Source organism: Copadichromis virginalis, linkage group LG3 (assembly GCF_057382275.1).
Source record: "Copadichromis virginalis isolate Kocher_CV1m ecotype Utaka linkage group LG3, C_Virginalis_male_GT1.1, whole genome shotgun sequence".
In the NCBI taxonomy this organism is placed as follows: domain Eukaryota; kingdom Metazoa; phylum Chordata; class Actinopteri; order Cichliformes; family Cichlidae; genus Copadichromis; species Copadichromis virginalis.
The window spans coordinates 42,699,355-42,710,509 of NC_140620.1; positions in this window are offsets into that span (position 1 = coordinate 42,699,355).

Here is an 11,155-nt window from a genome sequence, read left to right on the forward strand (position 1 = left end):
TTTGCAGACGATGCCCAGTTTTTTGAACCTGACATCTTGTAGATTTGAGGCAGAAGCGTGACAAAACGTGACCCTCTGAATGCTGGAAATGCAGCAAGTGGCTTTAATAAATTATTTTCACCCCAAGAGATGAAAACTATCACATCTACTAGAATCAAGGGGACCAAGTTGAAAGATTTCTACCATGTCATTATGAGGAAGCAAGAAATAAAAACAGCTTTTGGATCTTGGATAAAAACAGTAATTTATGGAGGTTTTTTTGTTTGTTTTTTAATCAGAGACTGTCGGTGTAGCCCAAGGAATCTGGCATTGGGATCATTTTTTTATAGATCACAACTTTGGCTTGGATTTGATGGTGAGCATAAATTTGTGTCAGAATGTTTTTATAAATGAGTCCCTGTGATACTCATTATAATGGACGAGAAACGCCGATGCCGACTGCTACAGGAGGCGTGAATCCACTCCATCCTGCCTGATTGTAAGGAAACAGTCAGAGAAGTTATTCTCCACAGGTATGAATAAATGTTGAAACATACAGGATTTTTTTTTTCTCTTTTTTTGTTTTGGGTTTTTTTATGGCGAGGGGGTCTTTTACCTAGCATTTGAATGTGTAAAGGTGTACGTTTATGCCTTTATAATTTAAAACCTGAGACGTACCGCTCCCCCTACCCCCCCCCACCCCCCCCACCCCACCCCCTTTATTATCAGCAGAGGAAAGAGCGAGCCAGATTCAATTTGAGGAGAGGTAGTGGATCATGAAGGCATTTCACCAGTCGGGAACAAATTTGATCCTATCATATTTTCTGACATTTTCCTACATTTTTGGCCCGCCGCCCCTTTACCATTTACCAGCAATTCCTCGTGGACCTATTTAAATTGCATCTTATGAAATGTGAACCAATTACGCTTTCAAAATCTTTAGCGGCGCAGAAGGAAAAGGTAAAGCTGTGATCTCATCTCCCGCTTCCCGCTTTTGTAAGATCTACTTTTTAGCATGCTTTGAAGCACGTAATGAGGCGTATTTCATTTCATTTCCACTGTTTCGCTTTTCACAAGCGAATTTGAAATAATACTGGCAGAGGACTGTTTTGTCATCATGTGCTGTACAGAATAATGTTACTCGGTGTCTGGCGTGCATGCTTAAAATCAGTTGTGGATGAATGGACTCGCTGCAGCAACAACTTTCATATTCTACCCGTATCCATTATTAAGGAGTAAGAAAGTCCTCTTTGCTTCTTTCTTTGTTAACTCTTCAGCTTCAGCGAAACTTTTCTTTTTCTCTTAGAGACGTTTGCCCCATCACTTTTTTTTGCTCCATTAATAAAGAAACAGCTAGTATACTCATTTTATAATTGCTTGTCTCTCGTTCTCTCTCAGCTCTGCAACTTTTTGCAAATTTCTTTTGCTAAAAAGGCAACACTTAATGAATAAAAAGCTACCTTTCACCCATGGATTGTCTAAACAATGTAAGCTGCTTACTGGGCGCAAAATTTTAACCGATTATAATAGTATAATTACACACCAAAACCACAAAATGAAAAGAAACAAGGACCCTCCCCACCTCATCACCACCACCCTTCTGCTCTTAAAAATCATTTAGTTCTTTTATTCCATTGAAAGTTGTTACAAGACCTTTTTTGCTTTCCAGTGTAATGAACGCGTTGCCTCCTGTAAACATGGAAGCCAATTCTGTGCTCGCTTACGCAGCTTTTTTCTTTCTTTCTACTTAATAATCCAAAGCAATCAGGCCACATTTTAAATCTCAAGTAGGAGCTAGTTAACCTAGCTGACAGACTGAAGCATGGGGTTGGCATTATTCCTGGAAAACAGCGAGCGAGGAAGCAGAAGTACAAGAAAGAGTGAAAAGAGAGAAGACGGGGTGAAAAATGTGATAGCGGCGAAGGTGCCGGGGGAGTCCGACGATGCAAAATGTATAACAACACAGAATAACAACGGGACAGAAAGCGAGAGAAGAAGGAAAGAGCGAGTGAGTAAGATGTGTTTCACTGCAGGAGTTTGTGTAGGAGTGAAGGGAGGCCCTGCGGGGCCCCGAGGTAATCTGCAGGTTTGTGCGCTAGCTCTCCAGGACCTTGCAGGTGCGCTGCAGAGAAGATGTCATAATTGTTGTTGTTTTTTCTTTACTCACACACATACTCATACGAGCCCACAAAGATGTACAGGTATAAACACATGGGCATGAAGTTCCACTCTACTCGGCTTCTCACCTTGTCATCTGGAAATTTACTTACTTAAAAAAAGAAGTGAGTTTTTTGCACTTTTTCTTCCCCCTCTGCACCTCAAAATAGGTTTTTCTCTAGCTGTGCTGGCTAGCAATGTTAATGAAATATCTTTGCAGCAATGTCATAAACCGCGACCTGTAAACACCATCTCTCATTAAGATGAACAATATGTGCTGTATAGACAGCATGCAGCAGCCAAATGTCCTTGGCTGTCTGTCTTTGTGCAGTTTCAACCGTTTCATCAGATGCTGCTGTGTGAACCGAGTTTTTGTTTACCCCCACAGTCACACACACCTCCTTTCAAATCTCTGACAAACTTTGATAGTAAAGGCTAACATTTTTAAATAGAATCCTACGCTGTGATGGGTCCCTGTTCTCCCTTTCCTCTTGTCTCTTTGTATTGTGGCAAGAGAAATGAAAAACAATGAGATTTAATCATCCTATTCTCCTTTTGCAAACAATTAGATTATGGCTTTGTTTTCTTTCAATTTGATGAGGGAATCTGACACCATTCTTCCCCACAATCCGCAGTCATACATTATGGAGACGGCGGAGCGTGCTTCTGTTAATAGGAATTGACAGGAGCTACTGCAGAAATAACAAGAGCAGACTTCCCCGGCGTCTCGGGCCCCACCCGAAACACTGCGCTTCCGCGGTTAGACGTGCGCGCACGCCACCGCCAGCAACGCACGGCAGCAGTGGGACATCCACAAGACGTCCTCATCAATTATGAAGGAGCTCTGAGGACCATCCATTACACCCAATCAGCTGGAGAAATCACTGTTTTACCACCATTAGCATTCCTCTATTCATTAGGAAACCACACGCATACGCACGCACATCTGCAGACAATGCATCCGATAAGCCAGGATGAAAATGGAAGAACTAAACAGTCTTCAGAATGCAAAGAAACCAGTTCTAGTCCCTGGTTTATTCATGACCTGAATAGCATGCCTGCACAAACAAGCTCCATCTAATGTTAATTAAGCAGAAAAGAGGCTCGTTAGATAGGGAGAGAGAGAAAATGGATTAATCCTAGGACGAGTGGACAGAAACAGTCGATTGGAGAAGTGAAATGGGTAATGGGCAATGTCTTTAAAACGATATGAACAATGTAGTTGCAATAGAATAAGGACACCATCAGCTTTTATGCTGGTTTCCAAAAAAAGCAGTTCTGCCTGTGAGCAGGTCTGTAGTTTACACCGGGAAGCTGAAAGTTTAAACACTGGAGCAACCAGAGTAACCGTGAAAGCTCATGGGTAACTAATGCAGATATAAGTTGTATAAGTGAAAAAAAGAAATGAACCGACCTTGGTCACCTGCAGGGACGAGTCTGGGTCAAGTCTTTCCGTTAGATCAGCTGATTACTAAAGCTGCTGACACCATTCGTTGTACGGGAAAACTGTGAGAAACTTTATTTAAAATGCTGATAAGCTTGATTCAGAGAAAAGCCAAGCTTGGAAAAGCTTAAACACGTCAATGCCCAGTGTATAGTCAAAGAGTCTTAAGTTGGGCAAACACTGCGATTTTTCAGTCGCGTTATTCAGCTCCTGCTCAAACTGTACGATTGAATCGAAGGGGGTAGAAGTTCGTAGGTCACGATGCGGGTCTCACACTATACGGCCCGATGCTCTGATGCGACCTGAGTGCTCACACTGTGCGTCCATAACATGAAGCTTATAACACAAAATCTGTCTCTCGCTCTCCCTCTCTGTCTTTCACTCACACCCCACCATCAACTTTGCTAAATTGCTAATGAAAAACACTGACCAGGCAGCTGCAACTGAGCACCAATATCCATGCAACTCTTTTCATGGTTGTTGCGATCGTGATAATTGTGAGGCCACATCGAAAAGGCTCAGATGAGCTTCAAGTTCTACAATTTGTGCCTCCATCGCTTGTGTCCAGATCACACGCTGCACGGCTACTCCGTCTTTTTCACTTCCATTCTGTGTTTGCGCGTGCGCAGTGTGAGAAGTTGCGTTGACACCCTCAAGAGGGGCGAACAGGATTTTTAACAGGTTTGATTTTCTTGCGACCAAACGATTGCTGATCAGGAGCTGGTTGTGAGTTGTTAATCACTTCTCGCTACCCCACACGATGCACGACACACGATTAAGGCGAAACTCGGGCCGATCCCCAAAAGATCTGAAAAATCGTCTCAAAATGGGCCAAGAATCGCACAGTGTATGCTCAGCTTTAAAGGTTCTGGATCACCAGTGGGGCTTTACATAACACATGTTAAGGGAATGCACAGTTATTTTCACTCATCATTATTACCTCTATTACCCTTTTTACCCTATCACCTTTATGGTGATGCTCCACAGTTTACAATACCAAAAAATGTTATTCAAAGCAAACCATTTAAACCTGCTTGGTTTATACGTAAACACTGCTTTGATTTAAAACGAGACAAGTCAATTTTAGCTGAACACGGGCCACAATGGCCCTAATTGGTAATTACTAGATAATGGCACATTGATTTAGCGTTCATTTCCCAAGATTCCCTTGTGTCAGTTGCTTTAAAACACTATCACATCTGTCTTTTTAACATGGTAATTACAGAAGAGCTATAAAATTAGCAAACTGACCCGGTTACTATCTATCGAGCATCAGGGGCTCTAAGAAACGGGTCATGAAATCCAGACCAGCTATAGGGGCCATAACTTTGACGGTTTCAAAAGTTTCTTGTTAATGAATTTCCAAGAAGAATGTGTTTAGCTTCAAGGATACTGTAGCCATAAAGGTCAAGACCCATTGCACAAATCTGATAACACGAACACGTATTGGGTGACAGCTCTGTTTGTAGCCATTACTCCACTGTCTAATCCAATTCACTCCAAGGCATCTCCATCAGATACTCGCTCGTACTGTAATTTCGTTACGGAAATGGAAGATCAATTAAAGACGTGAGGTAGAGCCGAAGCTGCAAGACCGATAAAAAGATATCGGAAGGGAGAGAGTCCGTTCTGTTTTCGTGTAAGAGCCGACGATCCGTCTACAGGTGCACACCGCCTCCTTTGGCGAGCTGTCAGGTGGCATATTTGATGTGGCGGTGCTCCGCTTCATTATGCATGCCATATTGAACCAAACCAAAAGGTAATGAAGGTGAATCAAATATTCACTGGGGCACAAATCACTGGAAGCCACAGCCTGACCCCAACCCTCCCCCATCGGAGACAGAGAGACAAAGCCAGCAAACCCTGTCGGGCTTTTAGTTTAGCAACACGAAGTTTAGCCTGGAAAACATGAAACACAGAGCAGTGGGTTTTGTGTGTGTTAAGATTTTTATAGCTCCGCTCAAACATTTATTATGAGCCTACACCTCATAGCAACGGTGGAAAAAAATAACTGCGTGGTTTTGTGTTGAGCCCGGTTGTGTTTCCTGACAATGGTGCTGCTTTGAAGTCAGGTGTGCTTTCTCTCCTTTGTTCGTTAGCCAGAACAAGATCTGTAATACAGATGTCCACTGGTCAGACTAGTCGGGGAAGGTGTCTTTTCTGCTAAACGAGTGTGTGGTGGGTTGAAAAACAGTAGATTTTTTTCTTTTTGGGAGCTGGAACAACTCTATCATCAAAGCCTTTCTGTTCATCCGTCCTTTCTGTCTCTTTCCCTCTCTAACTACATCTCACTAGAGCACTTGCCCCTCACCCTTGGCCTATCTCGATCTCTTTTATATCCTCTAGTGGGAAATCAACCACATGCACGTAAACAAAGCTCTGCACACATGCAGGTGTGCACAAACACACACATGCACACCATTTTGCATCGCCACGGGGCTGAAAGAAACTTCTATCAGCGCAGCTTTGTCTTTCAGGTGGTAATTAGCAGTCATTGTTGTTGTTCTGCTAATCAGAAATCTCACACACCAATGAGGGTCATTATCTCGCCATCAGGAAAAGGAAGAAAAAAAAGACCAGCCTGGCTCAGGGAAGATGCAGAGAGATGTGCCCGTATGTGATATGTATTGTGATAGAGTTCAGCGCCTTATCAAATAAAATGGAGAAATTGGATATTTTTGATGATTTGCATGTAGAGGGGCTTAATATCAATTACGAGATGAGATTGTGTGATTGTTTCCTCCTCTGGCTAATTGTGCCTTCAGACTTATGGATGCATTAGTCTGAAAATGCCTTGAGGCATGCTGCCGCGCAAACACTGTAGGTCAAAGGGTTAAACAAATCTGAATTTAGTCAGAAATGATAAATGTGTATAAATAATCCAGTGGCCTCCAACAGCCAAAATGAACAGGCTTGCTGGATCGAATGAAATGCCAGTTCAATAAAATGTTGGAGAAATACAAAGCAGCAAGTGTAAGGTAGCTGTAAAACTTTAGATTGTGTTACTTACCAAAAGTGCATTTTATTTCTCAAGAGTTCAACTTCTTTTCATACCTTTTTCATAACTGAGACAAGGAATGTGTCATTTCTTTACAATGATTTAACTGGAGAGTATGGCCACTGTGCAATAAATGCTGTTTAGTGTTTCTATAGTGTAGTGGTTAGCCTACCGTGGGAAAAGTCCTCAGTCCACAGCCAAGAGCAAGCACAAAAAAGTCTTGTAGGGAGGCATAAACTAGTGCATAGCAAGCAGAGTCAGGAAGTGTATTCAGTGTAAAACATTTTTAAAATGAGGCTAAAGTAAAAGTCAGAATTAAACTTTAGAGGGACAGCACAAATACACCTTGTTACAAATGCTGTTTTGGCCTGACTAACACTTGTCATGTCAGCTGTAGGGTGAGTGAAGCTTTATCTATAATAATGCCAAGGAGTCTGTGGATGCACCATGCTAACCAAGCTAGCTATCATTGGGTCCTAGCTTAGCTTTCTTCTTCTATGGTTACTTGTAACAGCAATGACACCAAATTTGCATTGCTTGACATAACAGTGACAACACAGAGGCTTCTCTGGTGATGTCAAGTCACAGATTGTAATGTATTTGCCAGCCTGTTGAAGAATACATGTTGGCAAAAACCTACTTACTATACTGTAATACTGACTGTGACTGCCAATCGTTCTCCCAGCGACTACCATACACCTCCAGCAACCACTCACACCTAGTCGGGCAATTCTCATTTTTCCCTCAAGGCCAGTGGTTGCCAAATGGTTGCAGACCAAGAGTTGCCATAACTGTCACACGTCAATAATGGTGGACAGGTTAATGTCACATGGTTGGCAGTCACATGCCTCAAAAAATAAATTCCGAAAGCTACCACCAGTCATATGAGAATAATGAAGCATAGAAAAGCAAAACCACCACAGCAAATTCATTGATGACAGCCTGACACATTAGTGAGTACTATTATAAAAAGTCTAGGTACTGGAGGCTCCATGCAACCTTTGGATCAACTGTATATTATGATAGGCTTATACTGCCCTATTACTTTTATGCAAAATACATGAGTAGCCTGAACCCTTTGATTAGTGCCTTGGATTGTTTATACAGACAGAATGTCAGATATTAAGAATACCAAACATCAACCAAGGGCGCCTGAACTTCAGAGGACAAATACTCTGTCACTCTATTGGAACTCTATGCATCTTTAACAAGCATACGTTTAAATCCCTTCCACTTTGCCACTTCTGCGTCCCCCTCCTGTGTTGATAACTTCATTTAGACCAAACAATCTTGAGATGAAGGTTACTGTGGATGGACTGCATTCTCGATTAGAGGCGGATAAATAAATAATGGACTCAGAATGAGGCAACAAATTATGCTAGTCTCTCCAATTCAAATCAACGGTGTCCAATCTATAGCTGTGTCCTTGGGATGGTGTGGTTTGGAGAGCTGGGGGGTATGATGGTGCACAAGAAATTGCTGACTGTCATACGTGGTGCTCTGCTGGTCACTCTGGGGAGCTGGGCACCTGCTTTAATCAAGGTCCAAAGCACGAACAGAAAGCCAATGCAGGGGCTGTGGATTCAGGGGTCACAGTGTCATCCAGCATTATCCCGCTCTCACTGACTCTCACTTCTGTTCTTACGGCGTTAAATGCTCAGATATGCAATCACACATTTTCTATTTGTCCCATCTATCTCACCCATTTCCCTCACCTTCCTCTTCCCCTGTGTATGTCAGCCCATTCCCGAGCTCGTTCCCTAGCTGCTGGAACAAAGCACCCCATTGGGTGACAGCACGCACAGGTCAGCTTGGCCTTTCCTCTCAATTCACCTCTGGGGTGGATTACTAAATGGAAATGACCACAGGGTTTCACGGGTCCACCCCGATCAGCTCACAGCTCCTTCTCTCTCTCAGCCAGTTCTCTTTTATTTTCAAGCGGGCGAACCTTCACCTAGTCCCAGAGACCTGAATATGCACCCTGCCTCCGCGTCTTTTTTTTTAATCCATCGACTGAGGGTGTATCAATATTAGAATTGTCTCCTCTACAGCAGTACACGCAGCAGAGAGACAGCAGAGACTAAACCTAAGCATTTATTTTTCATCTTAAAGGGGTGCCCCAGAGAATCACAGTTTACAGTGTACATACAGTTGGAGAGACTTGAAAGAGACAAATTTTAAAAATTAATGGTCAAAAAGCTGCTCAGCAGGAGCAAAGCCATTCTGACCTAAGACTGTGTCAAGCTCCAAGCAATCTGAATTCAGCAATTTCCATAATACTGCTTCATCGTGTCTGCACGCCCGATAATTGCCGTGTCTTTCAAACACGGCAGCGTCTCATAATGCAGACTTTCCTTTCAGACCTTAGAGAGCATCCCTTCATGACCAAATACATTATACCGCATTCGCAGACTGACTTGTGCTCTTTATGACAAGCAACCTGATCTCCATTTAGCGAATCGTCAGCCTGGTTCCAGACATATCTCGTCTCTTTTTTTCTTTTTTTTCTTCTTCTTTCTTTTTTAAAGAGATTGAAATGGCTCTAATGTTGTGGTAATTAAAGGCAGTTTCCACAACCGGGGGAAAAAAAATAACAACGTGAACCAGACCTAGCCAATAAAAAAGAGAAAAGTGTGTGTTACATGAACATGTGAGGCATTTCAATCAAACAAACAACAAATCAAAGCAGGAACAGAAGTTTTTTCATCAAAATGTCAGGTGATAGAGCAGGTTTGACAGGTGATCACATGGTTGGGGGTTTGATAAGTGGCTCCTCTATTTGTTGGGAGTGTTTATGGGTAACACGCTAAGCCCTGAGTGCATTATCTTTCATTTTATTTTATTTAAATGGTGGTCAAACCCAACTGCAGTTATACTGTACTGTAAGGCAGCAGTCCCCAACCCCCGGGCCATGGGTCTGTGAGTCGTTTGGTACCGGGCCACGAAAGTTGTGACTCAGGTGTGAAATTCATGGTTTTCAGAATTTTTTATCATTTTTAGCGTTAACTCTGTTTCCCTGGGTCTTTTCTGCTGTGTTATTATTAAATCTTCTTTTTTGTGGTACCGGTTCGTGAAAATATTGTTGGACATAAACTGTTCTGTGGTGCAAAACAGGTTTGGGACCGTTACTGTAAGATTAAGACCCTACAGTCATAGAGTACATAACCCTCTATGAGCAAGCACTTGGCAAAACTGGGGAGGAAAAACTCAATTTTCACAGGAAGAAACCTCCAGCAGAACCAGGCTCAGGGAGGGGCAGCCATCTGCCGGGATCGGCCTCATATGACAACTTAAACACACTGTAAACACTTTGTAGCACCTCGCAGAAGCTACAAAAGCTGCCATATAAGCAGGTGTACAAACCACTATTCACTACACCAAAGAGGAAAAGACAGACAGGAACAAAAGGTTGCGCTGAGTAAGAAAGTAACAAAAATGGCAATTCGGTTAGATTATCAGGTTATGAAAATATTTCTTGCTTGGCAGCAGCCCTCTAGTAAACATATTGGTATCTTGCTGCTGTGTCTCATAAGCTTTGTGGCTGGATGAGATCATGTGTTATGAGTGAGACTTCTGTGGCAAAAAAAAAAAAGAAAAAGAAAATGTGTTTGTGTGTCTGCTTCGCGGCTGCTCAATAACTACCTGCCTGCCTACAGTCGTATGCAAAACAAATTGGAAATATGTGCCAGTTACAGGACGCTGATGTTATTACCAAAACAAATACAGTGTCATCACTGCGGTGACCTCCATCAGGCAGCATTCCTGTAATTCCAGTGATGGGAAAAAGTATATGAAAATGATCTACGGGCGTATTCTCCCACACAGTTTAATTGGAATGTTAACGTTCCCTTCTTTATCATTAGCCCTGCAGTGACTTGTTCCCTCCCTCAACCAGCAGGAGGAGGAGGAGGAGGCACGTTGAGGGGGAGGGGGGCTTGGGGGGGTTCTGATTGAGGTTTTAAAGACTCGATCCCAGTTGAATTGCAATTGCAGAGGCTTTTAATTAGATAAAGCTCGGCCGGTTTGAACATATACTTTACAGCCGTGTCAGGCTAAAAGGGTCTGTGTGTCGTAAATATCACCCGAGACATTAATAGAATTGAGATTAGAGGGCAGAATGTGCAGATCAGCGCAAAAAGGAAAAAGAAAGGCAGCCAGCAGTGGGACGACTTCATGCAGCGAGCTATTTATAGCTGCTCAAATGGACGGCCCCATTAATATAAGACTTACCCTTTCTGGAAATGTAAATCACCAGGGCCGTGGCTCGACACGCGTTATACAGCTTCAGTATGTCGGACTGAACAGTACAGTCTCTTTGATTTACGCAGGCCTGGGATAGAGCAAAGAAGACCGCCTAATTTCTGTGCTGTTTACATATATCGGTGTGTTTTAAGTCAATGTGGTGACACTGACCATTTCTTCCCCACTCCCTTCTACGTCTAAAAGTAAGCATCTATCTAAGATAAGGCTGCAAAGGACATTTTAATTGCATGCCCATTTCAAAGAGGTTAGCTAGTGCTTCTCAAGCAGACAAGAATAATGTAAATGCCCACAGTGGTATTAAAGCCATGTTGGAA